This window comes from Equus asinus, chromosome 1 (genome assembly GCF_041296235.1).
Source record: "Equus asinus isolate D_3611 breed Donkey chromosome 1, EquAss-T2T_v2, whole genome shotgun sequence".
Lineage (NCBI taxonomy): Eukaryota > Metazoa > Chordata > Mammalia > Perissodactyla > Equidae > Equus > Equus asinus.
The window spans coordinates 166,656,076-166,683,679 of NC_091790.1; the positions used below are offsets into that span (position 1 = coordinate 166,656,076).

Genomic DNA, 27,604 nt, shown 5'->3' on the forward strand with positions numbered 1-27,604 from the left:
CTTTAAGTATATGCTGTGTTCAATATATGCTGTCTTGTTGCTAAAGAACCTTTAACTCACAGTGCAAAATGCCCATTAATTATATATTTAAGTGACTGGAACCTTGTTTCTCTACTTAAATATTCTGTGTAATTTCAGCTACCATTTGTTAAGAAGCTCCTAATGCAAGCCTCTACATTGAGCGCTTTACGTCTCTGTTGTCTCATTTAATAATCCTGCAAATATCGATAGCGTAATCTCCATTATATATGGGGGCACTGAACCCCGGCGGATTAAATAAATTGCTTAAGTTCAAATTGGCCCTAGTACCAGAATTCAAATATGGTTATACGACTACAAAGCTAATAGTTTTTCTATTATTTTCTGCCTGTCTTTTGCTTCATCATCCCCAAACCCTCCAATTTTCCTAGATTTTCCTCTTAGATACAGTGAAGGATAGGTTATATGCCAGGTATTTTGGTGGGAAATGTTGGCGACATTACTTTTTACTCTCTTGAGAGCTATGGGTTTGGCAGGGCATGTGTTATTATTATCCTCTGTAAAGCTAAGGGGGCAAATACTTGGAAGTGAAGAGATTTATACAGCCAATAAGTGGCAGAGCTGGGACCCAGGTTCAGGCTATTTTTTGCCTATATCATTTAAATTGTTACATTTAATTGTGTTAAGTGAAAAGAGTGATAGTTTGCAATTTTGCTAATGGAACTATCCAGTTAACTTGATGGCAAAGGACTGTATTTTCCTATAAGGCTCTAGAAGAGTTTGGGAATAATAATAAAGTGGGTGTTTCTCACTTTGTAACAAAATAAAAGGTAAGTTGGGAGAAGATAGTTACCATGCAGTCATAGTCTGCTAGGTTCTAGAGTGTTAGATTTGTAGTGAATTTTTTAGTAACTTGGAACTCTTGGTAACTAACTGCTGGTTACACAACTTCTTGGGCAATTCAAGTCAAAGAATAATCCAAAAAGAAGCCAAACAAACCTGAATTTATCTAAATAACCTTGAAAAAATAAAATTGGAGTTTCTTCCTTTACATGCTCTTTGTTTTCCAATGAACGTTTTTTATGATAAAGATCTGGTCCAAGAAATTAAGAATTTATTTTTCTTTGTGTTTTGATTTGTCATTTGTGTAGCAAGCACACTTACACCATGGTTTGTTACTATGATGTTTAGAAACAGGATGTAAGCTTTTATGTTCTTTGTAATGGTTTCCCATTAATCTGTGTCTCAAGCATTAGCAGTTTCAGAAAACTCAATGAGTCCTGATTTGGGTTAGTTTTAGCCTCCTGAAAATTAGAAAACGTAGTTTCTTTCTTGAGTATTATTTATCTTTATCCTGAATTTCTCAGCCATGTTATTACAAGAATTTTTGGTTATTGATATATTTCAGCTTTTTCTCTTTCTTTTTCTTTTCTTTGCTTTTTTTTTTTTTTTTTTTTTAAAGAAAAAGACCTCTAGATGGGGAGGAGAAGAAGGGGAAACTATTGAAATTTATGGAGTATGGATTGCTTAGTCTCTAACCCCAGCCTGGGTGCCTTACATAATTTATCTCCTTATTGGTCTCATATTACAAATGAGGAAATAATGGCATTTTTACTAATGCAAACTAGATGGAGCTCTAATTTAAATTTTTCATCGGGCTTTGATGGGTTCAAAAGTTGCAATTTTGCCTCCTGTTTCCTTTCCTATTAGAACATATTTCCTACACCAGATACCTAAACGTCTGTAGCCAAGCAGTATCAGCATCACGAGCTTAATACACGTTGACTTCTGTTATGGTAGGAAAACGACTTCAACACTTCTAAGTCTCAAATATACACACTCCACTCTCTAAAACAAGAGACTTTGTCTTTGCCCAGCATTCCCAGAAAGAGTTCTGAAATTCTTTCCAATTGGACCATCTTAGGTCATATGTCCACCTTGAACCAGTAATTGTGATTATGTTACCGAACCTGAAGTGAGTTTGCTCACCCGTTGCACAGCAAGCCAATCTCTGACACCGGGTGTGGTGGAAGAAAGTAGGAATTTTATTTTTGCACAGCACTAAGCAAGGAGAGAGGGCAGCTAACGCTGAAATCCCAAATTCCCCAAAAAGTTAAAAGGAAGGGTTTTTCTTTGGGGTTTTAGGTAGGGGAGGGGGAGCATATGGCCTTGCTGGTTGGAGCTTTCCCACCAGCCTGTCTTTGGCCTTGAGACACTTGCAGAGAGGAGGGAGCCCATGACCTTGCTGGTCAGCAGCTTTCCCACCAGCCCGTATCTCTTTGCAAGAGGAGATAGTCCAGGTGCTTGCCCTTGACGGTGTCTGATCCATGGAGGATAGTGGATTCTGGAGCCAGGAAGCCAGAGAGTAAGCAGGGAATGAGTGTTTTGGTTTTAACCCCATATATGCTGGGTTTAATGTGGGGAAAGTGATATCAGGGTCGGTATCAATTAGATGTAAGGTGGAGGATGAAATGTACTACTCAGTTTACCTTCACCCAAGTTTAGAATCCCACCTTTGGAGTTGAGACAAATTCTTCAGAATGACATAGATCCTGAAATGGAAATGATGGGCTTTGAGGAAGGCAGAGGTAGAGTCTGAGGAGGCAGGCAACACAACCATCCATGACATCATTCATTCTTTCAAGGAACCATGTAAGCAACAGTTTTGCTAAGAACGGTGGGCAAAACTTGAAGAATTAGACATAGTTCCTGCCCTGGGTATCTGTATTTTATCATGGAGAGGGAGGAGCTAAATTAAGAACCATAATCAAACCTTGAAATGAGGTGAAATAAAAGTGGTACAACTCTGAGGGTGGGAAAGACAATTGCTTTAGAGGAAGAATAATGGAAAATTCTTGGAGGAGGTGGAAGGTGACTTAGAGCATAAAGTACTAGTTAGCAAGTTTTTGGCTTATGTGATATGTTGCTGAGAAAAATTGGGACATAGGAAAAATAAGGTTTGTTAGGGAATAGGATGGACAGAGGGATTAGAAGAACAAATAATAGCCAGGGCTTTAGTAGAAAATGTAGCGTCCTAAAGAGCAAAAATTACCCTACGTCACTGTTTTATTTGGGATCAATTTTTTCAATAAGGATAGTCAAAAACTTAGCACATGGACAGAAGTATCATTTCTTGTTGACTGCAAGCAGTAACTTCTGTATTCTTTGGTGAGTTAGTTCTGTGGTTCAGGAAGCCAGTGTGCTGCAAATCGTGTTTCTCTTTCAGTTCACATGGTTCCCTTCTTAAGAATTTCTATTTTTGAATGACACTTCAACTTTCCTTATTGGCTTGTATCTAATTTGTCGTAAAAGAGCACTTAAAGTTGCTGAACTTTCAGTTATGTGTTCAGCTCACAATCTTTGTATCTAAACATTGAAGGGAAGGTTTTCCCTCGTAGACTGGAGATCGATAAAGTGCCTCCCACTGGGCCAAGAGCATCATGAGCACGTATTAGGGCCCAGCTCTATATACAGAGGCCAGAAAGATATGTGGAAGGTTCTCTAGCCAATGAGCCTCAATTTTCCATGACAGATATGATCAAAAGGAAGCAAGGCTGTGTCCACTACATGGGTATGTCTTATTATAGATGCGCCTTCCTAATTATGTGCATCTCCGACTAAGATTAAAATTTGTATCATTTCTTAAACACATAATAACTGTCAGCTGGGAATATGGTCCAGAAAATGTGGACTGAGGCCTTGTGAGAAGAACTAGAAGCTGCTTTCAAGTCTACAAAAGGGAAAAGTTATGCATCTTTCCTCTAGTTTAAAGCATCTGGTCTAAAACAGAACCAGTAAAAGAGAAATACAAATATATCTCTTATTGTCACCTCCCATCCCCCACCAAGTTAAGTAGATTGAGGACATCGCTGAACAACTAGAATTAGATAATCAAAGTCTACGTGGAGGTTGTGTATTTGCTGACAGACATGTTCAGGTTGTAACGGAGAAGACCATGTTGTTCATTAACAAACCTTTCAAAATTTGGTGTCTGTCCTTGGTGGTTTATGCTGTTCCATCCCCTGCCTTTTCCTGTCTCTTCCTTCTTTCCTCTACTCTCTTTCTGCCTGCCAAATTTTTTCCATCCTTTAGTTCCATTTCAAAAGGAGCCTCTCCTGTGAAGTCCTCCGGGATTTCTCCTTCTCTCAGGTTAGCTTGTTCTCTTACCACTCTGCTATGAAGGCACTAATTCACTCAGAAAATATGGGAAAGCCAAGGCATTTCTAATCTCATCGTACATACAGTTGTAGCTATAAATAATTGAATATTAACAGCAATACTAGCATGTCATCTGAGATGAAAAAACATCATCCAGGGGAAAAATATTTAGGTCAAGTCAACGACACAGGTTTGAAATCTCCAGTAAATGCCTTTTCCCCTTGCCCAGTCTTGGAACTTTAAGATCCATGTCCTTTTTGAGCATTCTATTTTAAGGCCTTTCAGGGCTGAGGATAATTCTGTGGCCAGAATCTAGAGAAGCTACTAATATTGGTGTTTGGTACCTTTAAGAAGCTGAGGGGTAAACCAGAAGCCAGAAGGAAATGCCTTTGACTGCTTGGTAATCAGAACTATCACAAAGTAATTCTGTTGTTTGAGCCTAAGGTGGAAGTCTGAGTGAGTTAAGAGATGGAGTAAGACATGACTGCAAAAGCCAGGTGTTTGTCAAATCACAGAGTCTCAGGATTGGTCATCTTATCTGGCCCTCCGTTTCAGTGATGAGTTTTCTGTACAACAACCTGCCAACAAGTTTTCAGATCCATGTTTTTGGATACCTGGTGCCTCTTCCTTCATCAACCATTAATGGTTAGTAGCTTCTTCTGTCCATTTTAAGTTCTCAGGTGGATCTCACCCTGTGTTTGATAATGGACAAACTGGTTCTCCTCCTCCTGTAAGAGGACCAAAATGCTTCTAGCTACTCAGGTCTTCTCTTCAAAAATGTTGAAACTTACCCTTTGCCACACATATGTGAGAATTATGAGTCACTGTTGTTAGAAGGGATGAAATTGTCTAACCTCAGAGTTTCCGTCAGCCCTGGTTAGAATGTGCATTTCAGAGGCTGCTGGGTAGCAAACCAAGAGAAAAGGGACTGAGCATTAGATGGGAAATTGAGGAAGTTAGTGGCACCTCCTCCTACTCTGGGGATTTCTGCAGGAAATTACTTCAGCCCATGTGGGATGGGACAGAGGATAAACTTTGAAGAAAAGAAGTAAGAGAGTGAAAGCATAAGGCAAAGCTTGAATCCTTCCAGGGATTCCATTAGAAATAAGGCAAGGATGAAGGGAAGCAGGAGCAGCCCTTGGAAATGGGCCGGCAGGAATAACAGGGGAAGTAGGCCATAAAGAACTTCAGAGCCAGGCTGGAACCAATATCCAGGGGGCTGGCTGGTCCTAGGAGGATCATTGATCAGAGAGCTACATCTAAATGAATGCGAGTGCATGCAGTGAGAGGAAAGAGTGTCAGAGTAAGGGGAGATGGATAGGATTCAGGGAGGCTCAAGACTCAGAGGGGGCTGGGGAGCGAACCAAGAACCAGGCGAAAAGAAGAAGCGCAGCATGGCTAAAGCCTGGCACTCCTAGGGAGAGGGCTGTGTCCCAGCTGCTCAATCTGGGACCCCTGGGCACAGGGCAGCAGGCTCTTACAGATACCAGCCCCTCATGCTCATCAATGGCTAGCCACGGCCCTCTCTGGGCTACAACCATCTAGGGTGGAGCAGCTGCTCAGGGCCCCCCCATAACAATCTCTCAGTGTGAGTTCCAATCTCAAACCGGGGGAGTTAAGGACTTATAGCTCAAAAAGTGAAAAGGAATTAAGAAAAGGGCTTAGGACTCTATCTTTAGGACAAACTAAATGTGGGTAATTAAATTTTAATGCAGTTTTGTTTTTCTATTTCATTACAATCGGGTAAACTGCTTCTCAAACATTTACTGGCTTTAGAGAATATCAAGTGGGCCTATTCTAACAGTTTTTAAGAAGACTTCTCCAAGTCTGCTGCTAGCATGCAAATTAATTGCCTTTAACTATCCTGATAACTGCTCATAGAGATATAAACAAGTGCAATGGAGAAACAGGGAGCGACTGTCTAGGAGAATCCCCAGCTCAGAGGACAGCGAGGATGCAGCAGGCAGGGAATGTCCACCTTTTTGCACGGGAGGAAGACTCCTGTATTGCTGCAGCCCCATGAAGTGGCACTCAGTATTTGGGCTTCAGTGATGCCACTTGTTAGCTAAGTAAACCTGGAAAAGTTTAACTTTCCTGAGCCTCAATTTCTTCATCTGATATTTGGGATAAAAATACCCAAGTCCTAGGCTTTTTGTGGAGATTATAAGTAACGTATGTGAAATTTCCATCCTCGTGCCAGGAACCAAGGAAGCACTCAGGACGCGGCAGCTGTCATTACCAACAAATCGTGCTCACATGGACGCACCCACTGTTGATGAGAAAGCGTAAACCCAGAGGCACCGGGGACTGAAGACGGGAGGCAGGTGAGCCCCGGCAGATTTGCCTGGCGAATCTCTCGGTAGCTTTGACTTGAGGAAGGTCTTACTCCTCTGAGTAAGCTTATATTTCACGCTCACCTTGGAGGTATGGTGCCCGTACATGGTGGTTAATTCTGAAATGAAATGCCATCTTCCCCTTAATGAAAAGGCTCAACATTCTCTAAAGTCATTTTCCATTCCCAGGCCTCCCCAGGTCTTCTGTTGGCTGTGGCATCTTGACTTGTCGGCAGATTATATTGCGCTCCAAGACAAGGTCAATGATTTTTCCAGAGCTCTATTTAAATGTGAAAGGAAGTCATGATTTGAACAGGAGAATACCTATAGAGCTTCTGGAAGAGTTTTGTTTCATTGTCGGCTTAGCTTGCTGAGGGTTGAGCGGATGGTGTAGGTTTCAAGGGACAATGAGTTACTCGACAACAGTGTTTACCCACAGCCTCTTGTTTTACTCATTTCAGAATTCTGTGAGTAAAGATTGCTGTTAAGAAACAGTGAGTAAAGATTGTTGGCTGAATGAAGTCATGTGGATAAAGTACAAAAAAACTCTGCCTGATAGGACTAGCTTAAATTAGAAAGCAGGAATAAACTTTTTATTTGAAATGAATATTTTGTATCTGTCAATGTAAAACAATTTGGTGCTATTAATCTAGATCCACAAATATTTGCGTGCCGTATGACCACTCTTTTTTGAATACCACCTTCTGGAAATAATCCAAACATCTAAAATGCTTAATTCACAAAAATATTTATCATAGAATTATTTATAACAACAGTAAATCAGAAACACCGCTTCACTGAAAGCTTGGTTAAATAGCATCGAAGGCAGCTACTTAATGGGAGATTATGCAGTCATTTAAAGGTACAGAAGCTTAAAGGCTAAGTATTTTGGTATATTACCAGTGAAAAATATGGGTTGAAAATTGAGGTACAATGTGATTATAACTCTCTCTCTATCTCACTAACATAGAGACATAGACACTAGCAGAAAATATGCTAAAATATTTAAAAGAGTAGAAAAAGTCTGTTCATCTTCTAATTTTTCTCTAATTTCTTTAATTTAGTTGCCTCTTTTTGTAATAAAATAAAAAACAGAAACGCTGAGAAAAGGAAAGGGAATAAAACTCTGAGAGTTATTATGAAGAAAAGAAGACAAGGGAGAAGATGAACAAATGGAAAATTAAACAGAAGGAATGGTCATAGTGGTGCAGAAGGGAACACCCTACTTGTGGTATATTTGATGAAACACGCCCAGTGTCAATCACCCGCAATGAAAGTGTGAAAAGCAGCCTTCTTTAGCTATAGCCTATCCTCATTGGGCTACACAGAAGCTTAGAGGCGAGGGAGTTACTGGCATTGCTGAACACCAAGTGCTGTCTGTCTGTAGCCCTCCTCCCCGTCTGGTTGCCTGACATGTTGTTTCTCTATCTTTGGGGGTTGGGAGGATTAAGTAGGCCAGATCGTGTGGTGAGGGTGGCAAGAAGACCACAGCAGCAGGGGCACTCGGGGATTCGAGGAACACAATCCCACACACTTAACATTTTATGAGAAGAAAGCACAATCCCTGGGCAACAGGGTACTTCTTTGAAGCAATATTTCCAGTAAGAAGTCAGGGGACATACGTGAGGATCAGAGTTCACAGCACATTTTAATACCTTCAGATCCATGGATCTGTGCGAAAACTCTCTGGAAATGGAAAGAACTCACAGACTACTCCTTATTTTGCAGAAAGCAGGTGGTAAAATAGGTATAAGGTAGCTTCCAGAGCAATGTGGCTCTCACTCTGGACAGACACAAAGCCTCTGAGTTTCAACCTCATGGGGCTCTGACCTCAGCTTTCACTTCCCTTATGGATAACCAGAAGTCGTAAAGTCAGAAACAGTGTTTAACTCTTCAAGTGACTGCAGAAACAATAACCCAAACCCAGAAGGCTGTTGTTGGTCAGAATTGATGTTTTGGTTAGTGAGACCGCAGCTCTAACTTTACTCGAAAGTGCCTAAGCAAGCTTTTTTTCACAGTTTTAGTTGAAGACCCAGAAGATTCCTTTCAAACTTCAGAAATAGGGTAGGAAAGGAAGATGACTGTGAAAGAATGCAAACACACAGAAAAACAGGGTTGGGGGTGCTTTTTAATATGTTCCTTAGGCATATAATTCAAATGGATTTCTTCAGAATTGACGTTTCTGTTTTGTTGTCTTCCACACTGCTTCTCATATTTTTAGACAATTTTTTTTTAGCTGCCTTGAGGTGATCCTTAATGTGGAGCTGTCATTCCAGAGGCTTTTCTCACAATATTTTGGATAAAATGCTGCTTGATTTTCCCAGAGTGATTAAAGTGAATGTTCCTATTTGTTTTAACAAACATAACAAAATGTAATTTGTTCTAAGGGTATCTCAAAGTCAGGGAGCCATCTGTCCACCAGCAACCTTTTCTCCCGGTTCTGCCTCTTCTAGCTGGGGCTGGATATTCATCTTGGCTCCTAACTGGTGTCCTTGAAGAGGATACATGGGGGTGGGATGAAAGCTCTGCCACTTACAAGCTGCCTTTCACTTCTCTGGGCCTCTGGTGTCCTCCTATGGTAGTGCTGTGTCATGGGAACAATTCTGGACTGGAACAGAGGACCTGAGATTCAGCTAGTGACTACTGTGTTAGGTAAGAAAGGTCCCTGTGTGGGCTACTGCGTCTTCCTCAGTTTTAATGGTGTGTTGGACACCATGATCTCTAGGTTTCACTCTGATGCTGAGATTTTGTGATTTCCTCTTCTGATCCCTGGCACAGGTGTTCCTCCAACCCTGGAGACACAGTGGTGAATTGTACAGCTTTCGTGGATCCTTCATTTCTAGGGGCAAGGGTGGGTACGAAAGACAAGAAAAAGTGAGACGACAGCGATAAGCACTATGAAGAGCATGACTAGGGTAGGGCTTGTTCTCTCTTATTGAATGAACAGAAAGCTGAATCCACTCACAGTCCCATCTCTTCAGGGTGCCACAGGAGGACGTGAATCCAGGGGTGGAGTGAGAAGCAAAGAGAAATGAATAAATTCAGAGGGACCCGACCTTTTATCATGAGTCTGGCCCTCTCACCCAAAGCTTACTGGTACCATGGCCGCCAAGCTGTCTAACCAGGGAGCTGTGAGGCATACTTCACTCCTCTGCTCCCAACACAAAGGCAGCCACTTTGCACCACTGATGCTCTGTCTTAATTCTTTGCATTTATCAATAGTAATTTTCTCTCTCCTTCCTCATCACCAGAGGCTCAGTTCAGACACAGTTTCTCTCTCTCTCTGTTTAAATAGTGACTTTATTGAGATATGATCCATATACCATAAAATTCACTCTTTGAAAGTGTACAATTCCGTGGTTTTTAGTGTATTCACAGCGTTGTATACCATTTCTCTTCTTTGTGAGTGGCAGAAGGAACAATACAAATAGTTTATATAGATTATGATTTCAGATATGTCTGGACTTTTTTCCTTTTTAAATTTGTCTATTTACCATGTCTTCTCATTTTTTTCCTGCCTTTTTTTCCCTTTCTGTCTTTGCTTGCATTTATCGGGTTTGCTGTATTCCATTTTTCCTTCTTATAATTTGTAAGCCATACCAACTTCCATTCACCGAGTCATCATTCCTAAATTTTCATCAAGAGTTTAAACTCATCTTTTGTTTCTCTACAGTTAAATACTACCTTTAACCTCCTCTCCAATGAAACAAAATTTTAACATACAACTCCTTCCTTTAACTTTCCCCATTCTCATCATGCTGAAACCATTGAGTATTTTAGTTTTGTGTGGCCAGCAATTTTAGATTTAATTGTGTTTATACTTATAATTTGGTCCACTACTATATTGTTGATATCCCATGTACTTTTTTTTTTCATTTTGCTGGAATATACTTTAATAATTCAGGGAAGATCTGAGAGAGGTAAACTTTATGAGTGTTCATGTATCAGAAAAAGCCTTTCCTCTTCTCTTCCTCTTGGATACTAGTTCACTTGAAAGCAGAATTCTAAATTCAAAGCCATCTCTCAAAACCATTCAGATTTTTTTCCCAGTATTCAATATGTCCAAAGTCTGATGCTGAATTGTTTCTAATGTTTTTATAGATTATCTGGTTTTTTCCTCTATGGGAACTCTGATGAGGTTTGATTTCATTCACTCAAGAATTATTTGTTAAGAAGCCATTATGTGCAAAGCACTGTTACAGGTCCTGGAAGTAGACAAATGAAGAAAACAGAATGCCTTGTCCTCAAGGAGCTTGAGTTCTAGTGGAGAGAGCAAGAAGACAAACAAACAAGTAAAACATATGGTATGTCAGTGATAAATGCTGTGGAGAATAAGAAAAGGGGATGATGTGTGTTGGTGGAGGTGGTTGAGTGTTGACATTTTAAATAGGAAGGCCAGGAAAGGAATTACTGGAGTGATCTTTGGCCAGAGACATGAAGTGGGTGAAGGAGCAAGCTATGAAGATATCTGAGGGAAGAACACTACTGAAGAGGAAACTTCATATGCAAAGGCCCTGAGGTAGGAACACACCAGGGATGTTTGAGGAAAAGCAAGGAGTTATGATGTTTACTTAGAATATACCAATGAAAGGGAAAGTTGTAGGAGATAAGATCAAAGAGATAGAGTATGGGGGAGGAAGGCTTAAGTTCTGTGGGGACTAATAGACCATTTTCCAAATTTTGATTTGACCCTGAGTAAAATAAGAAGCCCTTAGAGGATTGTGGTAAGGGAAATGACATCTTCTGAGTTACATTTTGGAAATCACTCTAGTTGCTGATTGGGAATAGACTATCGGGGAGACAAGAATAAAAGAAGAGATAATTCAGGCATTTGTTGCAATATTCCCAGTGAAAGAGGATGTAACCTGAACCACAGTTGTAGCAATGTAAGTGGTGAAGCATTGACATACCTTAGATTTATTTTCTTTTTTGTAATTTTTTAACTTGTAATTATATACTTATAAAGACATTATAAGAATGGTACAAAGGACTCCAATATACTCTTCACCTAGATTACCCAATTGTAATATTTACCACATTTGCTTTTTACTTTTTATATACACATATTATAATCTTTTGATCCATTTGAGAAGAAGATGAAGAAATGATGCCTTTATCTCTATAGCAGGTAGTATGTATTTCCTAAGAACAGGACATTCTCGTATGTAACCATATACAATGATTAAAGTCAGAAAAATAACATTGATACAAGTGTATTACTTAATCTGCAGACTTTGTTAATATTTTTCCAATTGTCCCAGTGATGTCCTTTATAGCAAAAAATCTGGTCCAGGGATCCTATGTGGAGTATTTTGACTCTGTAGATTGCTTTGGGTAGTACGGACATTTTAACTATGTTTATTCTTCCAATCCATGTGCATGGAATCTCTTTCCATCTCTTTATGTCATTACCTATTTCTTTCAATAATGTCTTATAGTTTTCATCGTGTAAGTCCTTCACTTCCTTAGTTAAATTTATTCCTAGGTAATTTATTCTTTTTTTGGAGATTGTTAATGGAGTTGTATTCTTGAGTTCTCTTTCTGTAAGTTCATTATTAGAGTACAGAAATGCAGCTGATTTTTGTAAGTTGATTTTGTGCCCCACAACTTTACTGTAGTTGTTAATTATTTCTAATAGTTTTCCAATGGATTCTTTAGGGTTTTCTATATATAAGATCATGTCGTCTGAAAAGAGAGAGAGTTTCACTTCTTCACTCCCTTCACTCAAAGGAATTTGGATTCCTTTGATTTCTTTCTCTTGTCTAATCACTGTGGCAAAAACCTCCACTATTATGGTGAATAAGAGTGTTGATAGTGGGCATCCTTGTCTTGTTCCTGTTCTCAGAGGGATGGTGTTCAGTTTTTGCCCATTAAGTATGATGTTGGCTGTGGGTTTATCATATATGACCTTTATTATGTTGAGGTAATTTCCTTCTATCCCTATTTTGTTAAGAGTTTTTATCATAAATGACTGTTGGATCTTGTCAAATGCTTTCTCTGCATCTATTGAGATGATCATGTGGTTTTTATTCCTCATTTTGTTAATGTGGTGTATCACGTTGATTGATTTGTGGATGATGAACCATCCCTGTGTCCCTGGAATAAATACCACTTGATCATGATGTATGATCTTTTTGATGTATTGCTGTATTGGGGTTGCCAATATTTTGTTGAGGATTTTTGCATCTATATTCATCGGTGATATTGGCCTGTAGTTTTCCTTTTTTATGCTGTCCTTGTCAGGCTTTGGTATCAGAGTTATGTTGGCCTTGTTGAATGTGTTAAGAAGCATTCTTTCTTCCCTAATTTTTTGGAATAGCTTGAGAAGGATAGGTATTAAATCCTCTCTGAAAGTTTGGTACAATTCCCCAGGGAAGCTGTCTGCTCCTGGGCTTTTATTCTTTGGGATGCTTTTGATTACTGTTCAATCTCTTTACTTGTGATTGGTCTATTCAGATTCTCTATTTCTTCTTGATTCAGGTTTGGGAGGTTGTAAGAGTCTAAGAATTTATCTATTTCCTCTAGATTGTCCATTTTGTTGGCATATAGTTTTTCATAGTGTTCTCTTATAATCTGTTGTATCTCTGTGGTATCTGTTGCTATTTCTCCTCTTTCATTTCTAATTGTATTTATCTGAGGTTTCTGTCTTTTTATCTTTGTAAGTCTGGCTAGGAGTTTATCAATTTTATTTATCTTCTCAAAGAACAAGCTCTTTGTTTCATTGATCCTTTCTACTGCCCTTTTTTGTTTCAATAGCATTTATTTCTGCTCTGAATTTTACTATTTCTCTCCTTCTGCTGACTTTGGGCTTTGTTTGTTCTTCTCTTTCTAATTCAATTAGGTGTAGTTTGAGATTGCTTATTTGGGTTTTTTCTTGTTTGTTAAGGTGAGCCTGTGTTGTGATGAATTTCCCTCTTAATATGGCTTTTGGTGCATCCTATATGAGTTGATATGGTGTGTTTTCATTTTCATTTGTCTCCAGATATTTTTTGATTTCTCCTTTAATTTCTTCAATGATCCATTTGTTCAATAGCATGATCTTGGGTTTTCCACATCTTTGTCCTTTTCTCTGTTTTTTTCTTGTAATTAATTTCTAGCTTTATAGCATTGTGGTCAAAAATGATGCTTGTTGTTATTTCAATCTTCTTAAATTTATTGAGGCTTGCCTTGTTCACCAACATATGGTCTATTCTTGATGTTCCATGCACACTTGAGAAGAATGTGTTCTGCTGTTTTTGGATGGAGTGTTCTATAGATGTCTATTAAGTCTATCTGGTCTAGCTTTTCATTTAATTTCACCGTTTCCTTGTTGATTTTCTGTCTGGATGATCTATCCATTGATGTGAGTGGAGTGTTGAGGTCCCCTACTATTATTGTGTTATTATTAATGTCTTCTTTTTAGGTTTGTTAATAGTTGCTTTATGTACTTTGGTGCTCTTGTGTTGGGTGCATAGATATTTATAAGTGTTATTTCTTTTGATGGAATGTCCCTTTGATCATTATATACTGCCCCTCTTTGTCTCTATTTACCTGTCTTATCTTGAAGTCTACTTTGTATGATATAAGTATTGTAACACCTGCTGTGTTTTGTTTGCCATTAGCTTGGAGTATGGTCTTCCATCCCTTCACTCTGAGCCTGTGTTAGTCATTGGAGCTGAGACGTGTTTCCTGGAGGAAGCACCTTGTTGGGTCTTGTTCTTTAATCCATCTCACCACTCTGTGTCTTTTTATTGAAGAATTCAATCCATTTACGTTTAGGGTGATTATCGATATATGAGGACTTAATGCTGCTATTTTGTCACGCGTTTTCTGATTCTCCTGCATTTCCTTTGTATCTCATCCTGTGTATTTTGGTCTACCAATCGAGTTATGTAGTTTTTTATGTTATGTCTCTTTATTTTCTCCTTATTTATTATTTGTGTCTCTGTTCTGCTTTTTTGTTTAGTGGTTACCCTGAGGTTTGTATTCAAGATCTTGTGGGTAAGATAGTCCCTTTTCCAATGGCCTCTTATTTCTAGTCTAAACTGATTCAGTCCCTTTCCTCTTCCCCTCCTAAGTTATTATTCTCACATCTTATTCCATCTTGTGTCATGAGTTTGTGGTTAAAACGACAAGATTATCTTTGTTTTTAGTGTTTTCCTTCCCTTTGTCTTTAATCCTATACTTGAGTATTTGCTGTCCTATTCTGATTCTGTCTACCTATTTAACTCCTTACTCTGTGCTTTGTAACCCCTTTCTCCCTTTTTTTGTTTCAGGTATGAGGGCCTTTTTGAGGATTTCTTGTGGGGGGCATCTCATGGCTATGAACTCCCTTAGCTTATGTTTGTCTGGGAAATTTTTTTATTCCTCCATCATATCTGAAGGATATTTTCACTAGATAGAGTATTCTTGGCTGAAAGTTTTTGTCTTTCAATGATTTGAATATTTCATTCCAGTCTCTCCTAGCTTGCAAGGTTTCTGCAGAGAAATCCACTGAAAGCCTGATGGGAGTTCCTTTGTAGGTTATTTTCTTCTGCCTTCCTGCCCTTAATATTCTTTCTTTGTCATTCAGTTTTGCCAGTTTCACTACTATATGCCTTGCAGTAGGTCTTTTTACATTGACATAGTTAGGAGATATGGCAGTCTCTTCCACATGGATTTCCTTCCCTAGGTTTTGGAAGTTCTCTGCTATTATTTCTTTGAACAAGCTTTCTACTCCATTCTCCTTCTCTTCTCCTTCTTGAATACCTATAATTCTTATGTTGCATTTCCTAATTGAGTCAGATATTTCTCGGAGATCTTCTTCATTTCTTTTTAGTCTTAGTTCTCTCTCCTCTATCTGGAGTATTTCAACATGTCTATCTTTGATTATGCTGATATGCTCCTCTATGGTGTTCACTTGAGTGTTCAGGGAATCCATATTTTGTTTTATTTCTTCCATTGTGTTTTTCATCTCTAATATTTCTGATTGATTCTTCATAGTTTCAATCTCTTTTGTGAAGTAGCACCTGAACTTGGTGAATTGTTTCTCTACCTTCTCTTTTACCTCATTGAGTTTTTTGATGGTAGCTGTCTTGAATTCTTTGTCATTTAGATTACATATTTCTGCATCCTCAGGACTGATTTCTGGGTACTTGTTATTTTCTCTCTGGTCTGGAGATCTAATATAGTGTTTGATATTGCTATAGGGAGTTCTGTTCTTTTGCACTCCTGGTGTCATTTGGTCACAGTTACTGCCTATCGCCACTGGGTAGGGGTCAAGAGCCATGTATTCTGAGCCCTCTGCTTTCAGCCAAAATCCCAGCAAGTGGAGCTGCACTGTGAGGGTGGGGGGCGTGGCACTGTCTCCTGTGTGCTCTCGGGGTTTTCTCCCTCTGCTCTCCTGGGGTTTTGGTTTGATAAAGCCACCTCCTGCAAAAGCTTTCACTCAGGTAGAGGTTTCCCTCTAGGCTGCAAGGGCCCTTGGGAGTCCTTGATGTTCCCATGAACGACTGTCCCCTCCTCCGTTCGTTCCCTCTCAGAGGCCTCCCACAGTCCCAGATGGCAGTATTTAAGGAGAGGGAGTGAAGATTTCTCTTACCCTGTTCCACCTCCTCCAAGGGGGGCTCCAGTCTCTCTGCCCTCTGTCATATGGCTGAAGGGTCTCTCCAACATTTTTTGTGTTGTGTTTGGATGTCCTCTGTTGGATTATGGATGTTTTGTTGTTGTATATTGGAGGGGAAAGCTTTCTGTGAGACCTCATTCTGCCATGATGCTCTTATGTGGATTATTTTGAAGGAGAGAGGTTAAGAGTTGCTTAAGAAGTGAAGGTGAATTTCGGGAGAAAAAGAAAAATCAAGGATCACTCTAAAGTTTTTCACTCAAGCAACTGGAAAATGGAGTTACTATTACCCGAAACTGGGAGGAATTCCCAAGGATGTGTATGTCTGGGAGGTGGGGAGGAAAATCAGTTCAGCTTTGGGTATACTAAGTTTAAGATGTTCATTAGACATTCAAGTGGTTATGTGAGCTTGTTCTTTCTGATTTGCAATTCCATCCTGATATGCCTAAATGTGAATCTTTTCCGTTAATTCAGCTCAGTGCTAAGTGAGATCACTCAACATCAAATTTCATCTTTTTTATGTGTAGAGAATGTTCTTCAGTGACTTTTTTGAGTATTCCATTCCATTCTGCTGTCTCCAGATGGTGTTGGAACTTTTTGATTTGCCTTAGGTATTCCTTAGCATTTCTTTTAAATCTATCTCTTGGCCTTTTTTTGTTGCATCTGTGAGAATCCTCCTGAACATTCTTACAAGACCATTAATTGTGTTGGTTCAATACATCTCTTATTCAATAGCGACTGTAATTGAATTTATTTCACATCATTCTCTTCTCTTTGAGAGTATCAATGGCACTTAAAGTTACTTTTACCTCTTTGACTTTTTAGCAATCTTAGAGTTTGTTAGTTCTTTTGCCTGAGGAGTTTAATGTGTTTTTAATGTGGCGTTTGTTTTCTTAAAACATTCTGTGATTATTTCTGTCTTTTTATTGTTGATTTAATATGAAGCTGTCACCACTTGCTAATGGTTGTACCTGAAGCATGTAATGTCCTGTCTGACCCCAGTGTCTTCAATGTTTGTTTAGTTTGGGGGTGAATTCTCCCAGGTGGTGCCACCTTACACCAATCCTTATAGTATGTATACTTGATCAGCATAATAGCCTGCTGATGGTATCGCTCTTTTTTGTCTAGCTCTCCTCCAATCCTTTCAGCTTTCTGTTGCCAAAAATAAGCTTTTGCAATTGAAATATTAAAATGTCATTTGATATTATTAAATTTACATTTCTCCTAATTTTCAAGATAACATATGAAATCCTCAGAGTGGCAACACATTGTGTATTTGGTAAGCCTCGTCTACAGATATTCACCTAAGTTCGGCTCATTTACCTAGTGTTCAGGCACATTGGACTATTGGTAATTCCCTGATCTTACATGCATGCCTTTTCTTAGACTCTTGTCTTTCCCTGGAGTTCTCTGTCTCTTCCTCTCTGCATCTGGAACTTCAATACATCCCTTAAGATCCAGCACTTGTTACATACCCATGTCCTAGCATTGCTCTGTTGCTGCTACATTTTGATGTCCTCACTCTCCACTATGAGTTGAATTAACTACTCCCCTTTCTGAATTATTGTGGCATGTTTTACACACCTGTATGTGTTGTTGTAAATAATTTATGTACCTCTTTCTCCCTTACCAGACAGAAGGACATTTAAAGGCAGAAGTGTGTTTTATTCACCTCAGAATCTTTACTATCTACTACTACCCACTATTAAAATGATGGGATTTGGTTATTAAACAAAGTGAGAAATTCCAAAGTAGATTGTAGCTGCTCCTCTGTTTAGACAGAGGGAGGTCCTGGGGCCTGAAGTCAATGCACTCATGAGGATATGGATTGCTTAATGCCATTTTATAGGACTCTACAAATTTTTTAGGATTCTCACTTTGTAGACCAAGCTCTGATGTTGGCTCTTTCTTGGATTTCTTATAAAACAGCCACACAAGCCACTTCAGTGTCCCACTTCTGATATCAAGGCAGTCCTTGGGCCATGGGCAATGACCACTGAGGCTCAAGCAAGGTTGTGGGAAAAGAACTGGCAAGACACAAAGAAATAGCCCCCAGCCAAGCCTCAGGCAAAGTGAAGGCTCTCCTATGCATGGGTTGAGGTCAGAGCAGAACAATGAAGAAAATTGTTTAGGCAGGATGGAGCATCCTGGTGCCCTACTGGAGGAGAGGCTGGATATAGAGCTACAAATGCCAGTGGGGCCGATCTAGTATGCTGTGGTAAGTTTATACATCTCCGAGAGACAATGGGAAGTCAGCAGAAGTTTAGAAGAAGAGAAATAAAATCATTTGTGATGCAATTTGGACTTTAGTCTCAGTGTCTAGCTATACGTTTGGGGTCTACAGCAAGAAGAAATAACGTGGAGGTATGAAAAAGAACACTCCAGGAATGGCAAAAAGGTCTGTAAGTCTGGGGCATAGGCTGAGGGTGAGGCAAGAGGGATCATGACAAGAGGTATGCCTTGAAACATAAGGTGGGGTCAGATTGCAAAGGGCTTATATTATGTGGTAGGTGCAGACTTCATTCTTTTCACTAAAAGGAACCAAAGGAGGGTTTTGAGTAGAGGAATAAGTGAAGGAAGAAGGAAAATGGAGTTTGAGGCCAAGCTTCTGTTGAGCTCCAGGAGTCAATCACAGAGGTAAAGAAGAGATCCCTGTCGAAGGCAAGGTGGTTCATGGAGAGCCAGGGAGGCAGCCCTACTCCCTCAGGAGAGTTTTCTCTTGATCTACAGTTTATTTCTGGGATCCAGACATCAGTTACTGGATTAGATCCAAACAGGGCCCTATCAAAGATATGTTTAACAAGGTTGCAGTAGTTTTTCACCGTTATTTTACCCATTCAGTTAACAACTCATACTTGCTATAAAAAAAGAAATCATCTTAGTTCTGAAAGAAATTCAGTATTAAAAAAGAGGTACACAGGGGCCAGCCCAATGGTGTAGTGGTTAAGTTCATGTGCTCCGCTTCGGCAACCTGGGATTCCCAGGTTCAGATCTTGGGCACAAACCTAGCACTGCTTGTCAAGCCATGCTGTGGCAGCATCCCACATAAAATAGAGGAAGATTGGTAACAGATGTTAGCTCAGGGCCAGTCTTCCTTACACGCACACACACAAAGGTACACAAATGACTAAAATAAAGAATTAAAATGGGAATTAATGAAGCAATGAAGGAAGGATTGAGATGCTTAGGTAAAGCGTTTTGAGAAAGCAACTGAGAATGTCTAATGGTACCATCAGAGAATGCTCCTGAAGGAAATCAAATCTGAATTTAGACCTCAGGGATGTACAAGATGGATTGAATAGGGTAGAATATTTTGGAAAGAGGAAACACAAAGAAGATATATGGGTGAGAGGCCTAAATAGCATCAGCAAATAAATGTTATGGATGCTGTTTTAAGAAAATTCCCTGACTCCATAGTAATGGATCATGTCCATAGAAGCAGAAACCATATCCCTTAGACCTTCTTTCAGGTCTTACAGAGATCAGCTGCACTCTTTGGCAAACAGTTCATATTACATTAGACAACCAACTGGATAAATAAAGACATTTGTATCACTTCCAGGTATAAAGATTTTGAAGCCAGGAAAATATTAGTCAGCTCAAGGCCCACAAGCCACAAGTTACAACAGTGTGGCTGGCTGGGAGCCTCAGAGCTTTCCTTCCTCTTCTTCCTTCTTCCTCTCCTCTTCTCCCTTCTTCTCCCTATTCCTTTCTTCTTTTTTCTTCTTTCTCTGTCTTCCCTCCCCCATCTTCTTGATTTCTCTCTTTTTCTTTCATGAATTCATTCAATCACTGTAGATATATTAGCCACCTACCATGTACAAAATATTTGGCTAGTGTGCACATTATTTTTTTCTACAAAAATTGGGTGTAAGGTGGAGACTTTAAATAATAATAACTAATGTGCCTCAAATATTCGATCCTGGCTACCTTCAAAGTCTCAGTTTTTTTCCTCTTCAAAGCATCTGTCTCCCAAAGCTAAGGGCAAATTTCAAAATGTAAGCTTGAATATTAAAAAATACAAACGCTTATCATCTAAACTTGACATCCAGGGAAAGAAACAGAGATTCTCATTTAATAAGAGGCTATATATAATTTGTGAGTGTTTATTTAACCTCACTTTGCAAGTTCAGTCTATAGCATACTTCAAAGCCCTGAGCTGAGCTCGTCCTTGAGCATTGTGCCTGTGGGTACTGGCCAAATTTTTCCAGGTCCCCAGGTCCTGCCTGTGGTGTTTGTCTCACCTGTCACACAGTTCACTGCTTCTCTCAGACATCCTCTTGGTTTTCCCAATGTTAAGGACTGTTCTCACTAGCAAGATATTATTCTGCAGTGAGGCGCTGGAAGCATTTCTGAGTAGCATTTATTACTTTTGTGTGTGCTTGACTTTTTTGCAATGAAGACATTTCCTTCCAAGATTTTTAAGCTTCAAACTTTCCATTTTGTGCAAAAACTTGAGATATCCTCCATTCTTTGTGGGCCATTCAACTCTAACACACACAACAAGTAATAGATTAGGAAATATTTAACACTCTAGGTTCAAACAAATTTGTTTACTTTGGTTGAATTGATGTTGCTATGAATAGTCATTGAAGTAAACCACTGTATAAAGAAATCTGACCAGTAAGAAAAATATGACACTGCCTATAACCCAAATGAGAATTGTCTGTAGATTTCAATGTTTCAACTTTAATTTGATGAATACAATTTTGAATGAATACTATGTAATATTGATAAAATAATGCTATTTATCCCTTGTGCCCTTCTCTTCTCATATATCAGAGGACAAGACGTTGTGAACACGTAGCAATGCCCCTGTCCCTACACAGGTGAGGAAGTGACTCTGCCAGTGTGGATATGTACAGTCATGGCTACAAGCGAGTCATGCGCATGGGAGAATTAATTGTATCTCTGAGAAAGAATGAAGGAGAGGAGAATTAAAATTTTCATGTCAACTAATTGAAAATTCCTATCAACCACTGGAGTCATATCCCATATGCACCGGAATACTTCTTGCACACATACGTTCTTTTTCCTTTATTCCCCCTGGGAAGAAATTGGGCCCCGATCTCTGTCTGGCTTCCCTTACTATCTATAACTCTCAAAAGCCTTTATTGCTTCATTGTCTTCTTCCTCTAGGCCCCATTCTAGCTCTTGTTTGGCTTTCAAAAGCTGGTGAGCCATTCTGAGGGAGGGAAACCATCACATAGAATGGAGTAGTCTTCAAGAGAACAATAAAGAGAAAGCGTCATGTAGAAAGAGGCAAAGAGGAAGAGAGTTTAAAATAAAAAGAGGAACACAATCTAGGAAGAAAGAACATTTTAGCATCTCCTCTCTTTTCTCAGAGTTGGAGCTGGGCTCCTTAGGAGTGATGTGGAACTGTGCCCCCTACAGGCAGACTGAGGGAGTGCATGGCACAGGTTAGCAGAAGGATAAGGGAGAATGGAGAAGCTGAGATCTAAGGCAGACCATCTGGGAGTCTTGTACAATACCCTGATTAAGTGTAAACAGAGCACAACACAAAGAATTTAGAAGCTGGCAACATGCTGTGTTCAGACGTGGGGCAGCATCTGGAAAACCTCTAAAGACTCAGTCTCAGGGCAGATGTTCATAGGAGGCAGGGTCAGGGAGCTTGACCCTCAACACTACAACACAGGGGCAACCCATAAGTTACGAAGATGATGACAGCCCAAGCATAGGTAAAAGCACATCAAAGGGCTCCAATAATAGAATGGTCACAAAGCAGCAGAATAAAACATATTATGACAACCAGGTGGGTCATAAGGACAGGGTTAGAACAGCGTATGTTCTTACAGACTCTCCTGAGATGTGGATAAACCTTCCTGATTGGGAGAAGATTGTTCCAAATCCTGAGGTGGAGCTGCAGTCACAGGAAATGGGCCAGAAGGAAGAGTGGAACCAAGAAATGAGAAGGGCATTATCTAGAAGGGAAGAATCAGGCTTCAAATCAGGTTGAGGGAAAATATCGGCAGGTGGGTTTGACTGGGCAACACTCCATCATGAGGTCAGGAGAGCTGAATCTGAGGCAGGGGACTTGTGGGGAATGAGCCGAAGAGTGTTGGGTCAGGCAGAGAATCAAAACTAGATGTCAGGTGGCAAGTCAAGAACCAGTAATGTAGAGTATGTGGATGAGTCTGGGAAGACCTGGGGTCAGCTCCATGGGCTTGGCTAGTTGAATGGTCTGCAGCTGTAGCTATTGCTGCTTTGTTCTCATGCATGCAGCCTGGTGAGGAAACTTGTCATTGTAAACAGCATGGGTCCTAGGTTTGGGAAGAGGAAGAAGCCCCAGCTCCTGGGAATTACTGTGATGTCACCATAATACATCACACCTGTCCCAGCACATGGACTAGGGACGTTGGTGAAGGAAGCCACAGAAAGCTGTTGCTATGATTGGTATTCCTGATTGTTACTGTTTCAGTGTTGTCAAATCAATTTTCTATTCCTTTCAGAGAAGCAGAGGAAGTTTGCAGGATATTTTCAAGTGAAAGTGGATGTCTAGGATATTCCTGGAAGATTTTTCCACTATATACTTTGATTTTATTCTTTATCTCATAAATTAATCAATAGTAATTATTAATTACTATGTTATATATTGTTTTAACTCTTTCCATGAATTATTTAATTTGTCTCATAATGACTGTATGACTGTATTAGTCTGTTTGGGCTGCCATAACAAAATATCACAGTAGCTTAAACAATAGGAATTTATTTTCTCAGAGTTCTGGAGGATAGAAGTCCATGGTCAAGATGCCGTAAAATTTGGTTTCTAATGAAGCTTCTCTTTCCAGCTTGCAGATAGTCACCTTCCCACTATGTGTTCACATGGCCTTTCTTCTGTGCACATGTGGAGAGAGAGAGCAAGCTAGCCAAGCAAACTCTGATGTCCTTTCCTCTTCTTCTGAGGACACCAGTTTAATCACGTTAGGGCCCCATCCTTATAGCCTCATTTAACTTTAATTATCTCCAAAACAGAGCTTATCTCCAAATACAGTCACCTTGAGGGTTGGGGCTCCAGCTTATGGATTTGGGGTGGGGGGGGGACACAAAATTCACTATATAACAATGACATAGGTAGGGATTATTCATATTTTAGGTGAGGAAAATAAGCCTCAGAGAGCATTAGTAAGTTGCCCAGGGTAACACAGCAAACAGTGACAGAATTAAAAATTGAAGTAATACACTGTGCTCTTAGCCATATATTGTAGCCAGTTTTTTCCTTTTTATTTTTTTTACTGAGGTCACATTGGTTTATAACATTACGTAAACTTCAGGTGTATATCGTTACATTTCGGCTTCTGTATGGACTACATCATGTTCACCACCAAAAGTCTAGTTGTCATCTATCACCATACAAATGTTCCCCTTTAGCCCCTTTGCCCTCTCCCCACCCCCCATCTCCTCTGGTAACCACCCATTTATTCGCTGTGTCTATGTGTTTGTTTGTTGTTGTCGTTTTTTCATCTTCCACATATAAGTGAAATCATACAGTATTTGGCTTTCTCCATCTGACTTATTTCATTTAGCGCAATACCCTCAAGGTCTATCCATGTTGTCGCAAATGGCATGATTTCATCTTTTTTATGAGTATTCCATTGTAGACATATACCACATCTTCTTTATCCATTCATCCACCAATGGGCACTTAGGTTGCTTCCAATTCTTGGCTATTGTGAATAATGCTGCAGTGAACATAGGGACATGCATATCTTTTTGAATTAGTGTTTTCATGTTCTTTGGATAAACCCCCAGAAGTGAAGAGCTGGATTATATGGTGTTTCTATTTTTAATTTTTTGAGAAATCTCCATGCTATTTTCCTTAATGGCTGTACCAGTTGGCATTCCCATCGTTTAGTTACTCCTGCGCATAACATTTAGGGACCACACTCTATATGTTGACCACTGTTACAGACACAGGAGTGGAAAAAAAATAAAAACAAACACAGTCCTTGTCCTCATGGAGCTTATAATCTGGGGAGGAGGAGGAGGAGAGACATCAGCAACCAGCACACATTTACCTAAGGAATTATTTAATTACCCTTGCAGAGAGAATTCTGAGACAGTCAGGCAGATCTCTTGTAGTCTGGAGGTCAGCGAAAGCTTCCCTGAGGAGCTGACAACAGACCTCAGATCTGAAGAATGAGTACACGGCTAGATGATGGGGAGGGGAGAAAAGATGCGGTGGTGCTAGGGCCAAAAGGAGCTTGGGACTTTGCAGGTCCTGAAATAAGGCCAATGTGACTAAAGCTCAGAGAGTGAGGGTAAGAGTGCTATGGAGAGTGGCTGCTGTAAGCGGGCATTAGATAATGCACTTCAAAGTAAAGGAAAGCACTTTACTGTACCTTTTTCATTTCATAACAGAAATTCTATAAAATTTAGAGAACTAATCTTTGTATGCTGGGGAGGAAGTTACCTTTCTCTTTTGTTGAATGCAATTAATTTCAGGACTATATTTATTGTACGACCAAATCATTAAAAAAATTGCATTAGCTTCTGCATCTTCGGGGGGAAAAAATCAGTAATAATATTGAAGTAAAACTGAAGTCTCAATGGTGAAAGCCAGAAGACCATATAATAACATCTTTAAAGTGCCGAAAGTAAATAAATGCCAACCTAGACTTTTGTGCCTTGCAAATACATCCTTAAAACTGAAGGTGAAATAAAACATATTCAGACACAAGTGGAAAAAAAAGCTGAGAGAATTCTCCTGAAGAAATTTGTACTAAAATTGTTTTTTTTTTTTTGAGGAAGGTTACCCCTGAACTAACTGCTGCCAATCTTCCTCTTTTTGCTGAGGAAGACTGGCCCTTAGCTAACATCCATGCCCATCTTCCTCTATTTTAAATGTGGGACGCCTACCACAGCATGGCTTTTGCCAAGCGGTGCCATGTCCGCACCCAGGATCTGAACCGGCAAATCCCGGGCTGCTGAGAAGCGGGATGTGCAAGCTTAACCGCTGCGCCACCAGGCCAGCCCCATAAAAGAAATTTTAAATGGAGTTCTTCAGTAGAGAGAAAGTTATCCCAGATGAAAATACAGAAATGCAGGAAAAAATAAAGAGCAATGGATAACTGAGTGACATCAGCAAGACGGCCGAATAGGAGGTTACATCCCTCGTGCCCTCAACAGAAACACCAATTTAACAACCATCCACGGATGAAAAGACCTTCATGAGATCTCTGGATTCCAGGTGAGAAGTTAGAGCACCCTGGTGGAGCACAGAAACAAGAAAAGACTCGTTGAAAACGGTAAAGAACAGTTTCTCTTTACCCACATCACCCCTTCCATGGGCCAGCTCAGCACAGTACTGAGAGAGATCCCCTTGACTGCAGAATTCTCCCATTGTGGAAAGCAGGCAAAGTGAGAGTTGACTTCCATAGCCTTTCAGGACCTGAGAGATCTGCTCTGTTGCAGCTCACTCAGAACACTGAGGGAATCTGCATGGCTAGATCACCTAGAGGCGGTTATGAACAAAGAAAAGGGATGGGGGCTCTCAATAACCAGCATGTGGATCTCAACAGCTATCTCATGACCCCAGGTGGGCATGCCTTCTGACCTGGGCAACAGGCCCACCTGCTCATGGACCCTTGCACCAGACCCAACTGTCTGTGGAGCTTGTCAGCCAGCCTGCCCAACCATGGACTCTGCCAGCCAGCCCAGCTGTGGAGCGCACTAGCTGAACCACCCAGAATCTCTGGCTTATCTGACTGATGAAGGACTTTCTCTGCCAAATCTATACTTACACCAGACAAAATAGACTTTAAGTCAAAAACTATAACAAGATATAGAGAATATTGTTATGTAATAATAAAGGAATGATTCAACAGGAAGAGATAACAATTATAAATATATATGCATCCAACATTGGAACACCTAACTATATCAAGCAAATATTGACAGATCTGAAGGGAAAAATGGACAGCAATATAATAATAGTAGGACACTTTAATACTCCACTTTCAATAATGGAAAGATCATTCAGACAGAAGATCAATAAGGAAACAGCAGACCTGAACACACTTATAGACCACATGAACCCAACAGACATATAAAGGACATTCCACTCAATAGCAGCAGACTATACATTCTTCTCAAGTGCATATAGAATACTCTCCAGGATAGACCACATGCTAGGTCACAAAACAAGCTTTAACAAATTTAAGAAGATTAAAATCATTCCAAGTATCTTTTCCAACTACAATGAAATAAAACTAGAAATCAATAAAAAAAGGAAAATGGAAAAATTCACAAATGCATGGAAAATAAACAATACACCCTTGAGCAACCATTGGTTCAAAGAAGAAATCAAAGGGAAATAAAATATCTTGAGACAAATGAAAACACAACCTACAAAAACATATGGGATGCAGCAAAAGCAGTACTATGAGGGAAGCTTATAGTCATAAATGCCTACATTAAAAAAATAAAGAAGATCTCAAATGAACAATCTTTGTATCTCAAGGAACTAGAAAAAGACGAACAAATTACCTCCAAAGGTAGCAGAATAAAGGGAGCAATAAACACCAGAGCAGAAATAAATGAAATAGAGAAGAGAAAATTAATGGAAAAACTTGAGGAAACTAAGAGTTGGTTTTTTGAAAAGATAAACAAACTCAACAAACCCTTAGCTAGACTAAGAAAGAGCGAGCATTCAAACAAATAAAATAGGAAACGAAAGAGGAGACATTACAACATATGCCTCAGAAATAAAAAGAATCATAAGTTACTATTTTTTTTTTGAGGAAGATTAGCCCTGAGCTAACATCTGCTGCCAATCCTCCTCTTTTTGCTGAGGAAGACTGGCCCTGAGGTAACATCGTGCCCATCTTCCTCTACTTTATGTGGGACACCTACCACAGCATGGCTTGACAAGCAGTGCCACGTCTGCACCTGGAATCCAAACTGGCAAACCCCAGGCCACTGAAGCAGAACGTGCGAACTTAACTGCTGCGCCACCTGGCCGGCTCCATAAGTTACTATTATTAAAAATTATACATCAACAAATTGGATAAGCTAGAAGAAATGAATAAAGTCTTAGAAACATTCAACCTATGAAGACTGCATCAAGAAGAAATAAAAAAAAAAAAGAAAGAAAAAGACATTCAAATTGGAAAGGCAAAAGTAAAATGATCTCTGTTTGAAGATGACATTATCTTATATGTAGAAAATCTTAAAGATTCTACAAAACATCCTGTTAGAATTAATCAACAAATTCAGCAAAGTTGCAAGGTACAAAATCTACATACAAAAATCAGTTGCATTTCTATAAACTAACAATAAACTATCTAAAAAAATTAAGGAAAAATTCCATTTACAGTAGCATCAAAAAGAATACAATATTAGGAATAAACTTAACCAAGGAGGTGAAAGACTTATACACTGAAAACTTTAAAACACTGATGAAAGAAATTAAAACTGACACAAATAAATGCAAATATCCTGTGATCATAGATTGAAAAAATTAGTATTGTTAAAATATCAAATCACTCAAAGTGATCTACAGATTCAATATAATCCCTATTAAAATTTCAATGTC

At 39.5% G+C, this 27,604-nt stretch overlaps 1 protein-coding gene across 3 annotated transcripts in view; it reads left to right on the forward strand.

Moving 5' to 3' along the window:
• GPR141 (G protein-coupled receptor 141) overlaps positions 1-27,604 on the forward strand; it is a 75,136-nt gene that overhangs the window by 36,514 nt on the left and 11,018 nt on the right. For 2 of the 3 annotated variants that reach the window (XM_070511941.1, XM_014840704.3), the window contains exon 2: positions 6,338-6,461. The gene's annotated coding sequence lies outside the window, so the exon portion shown is untranslated. Of the gene's footprint in view, positions 1-6,337; positions 6,462-10,653; positions 10,775-27,604 lie in introns of those variants that run through there. The other variant, XM_070511942.1, reaches the window with a different exon arrangement.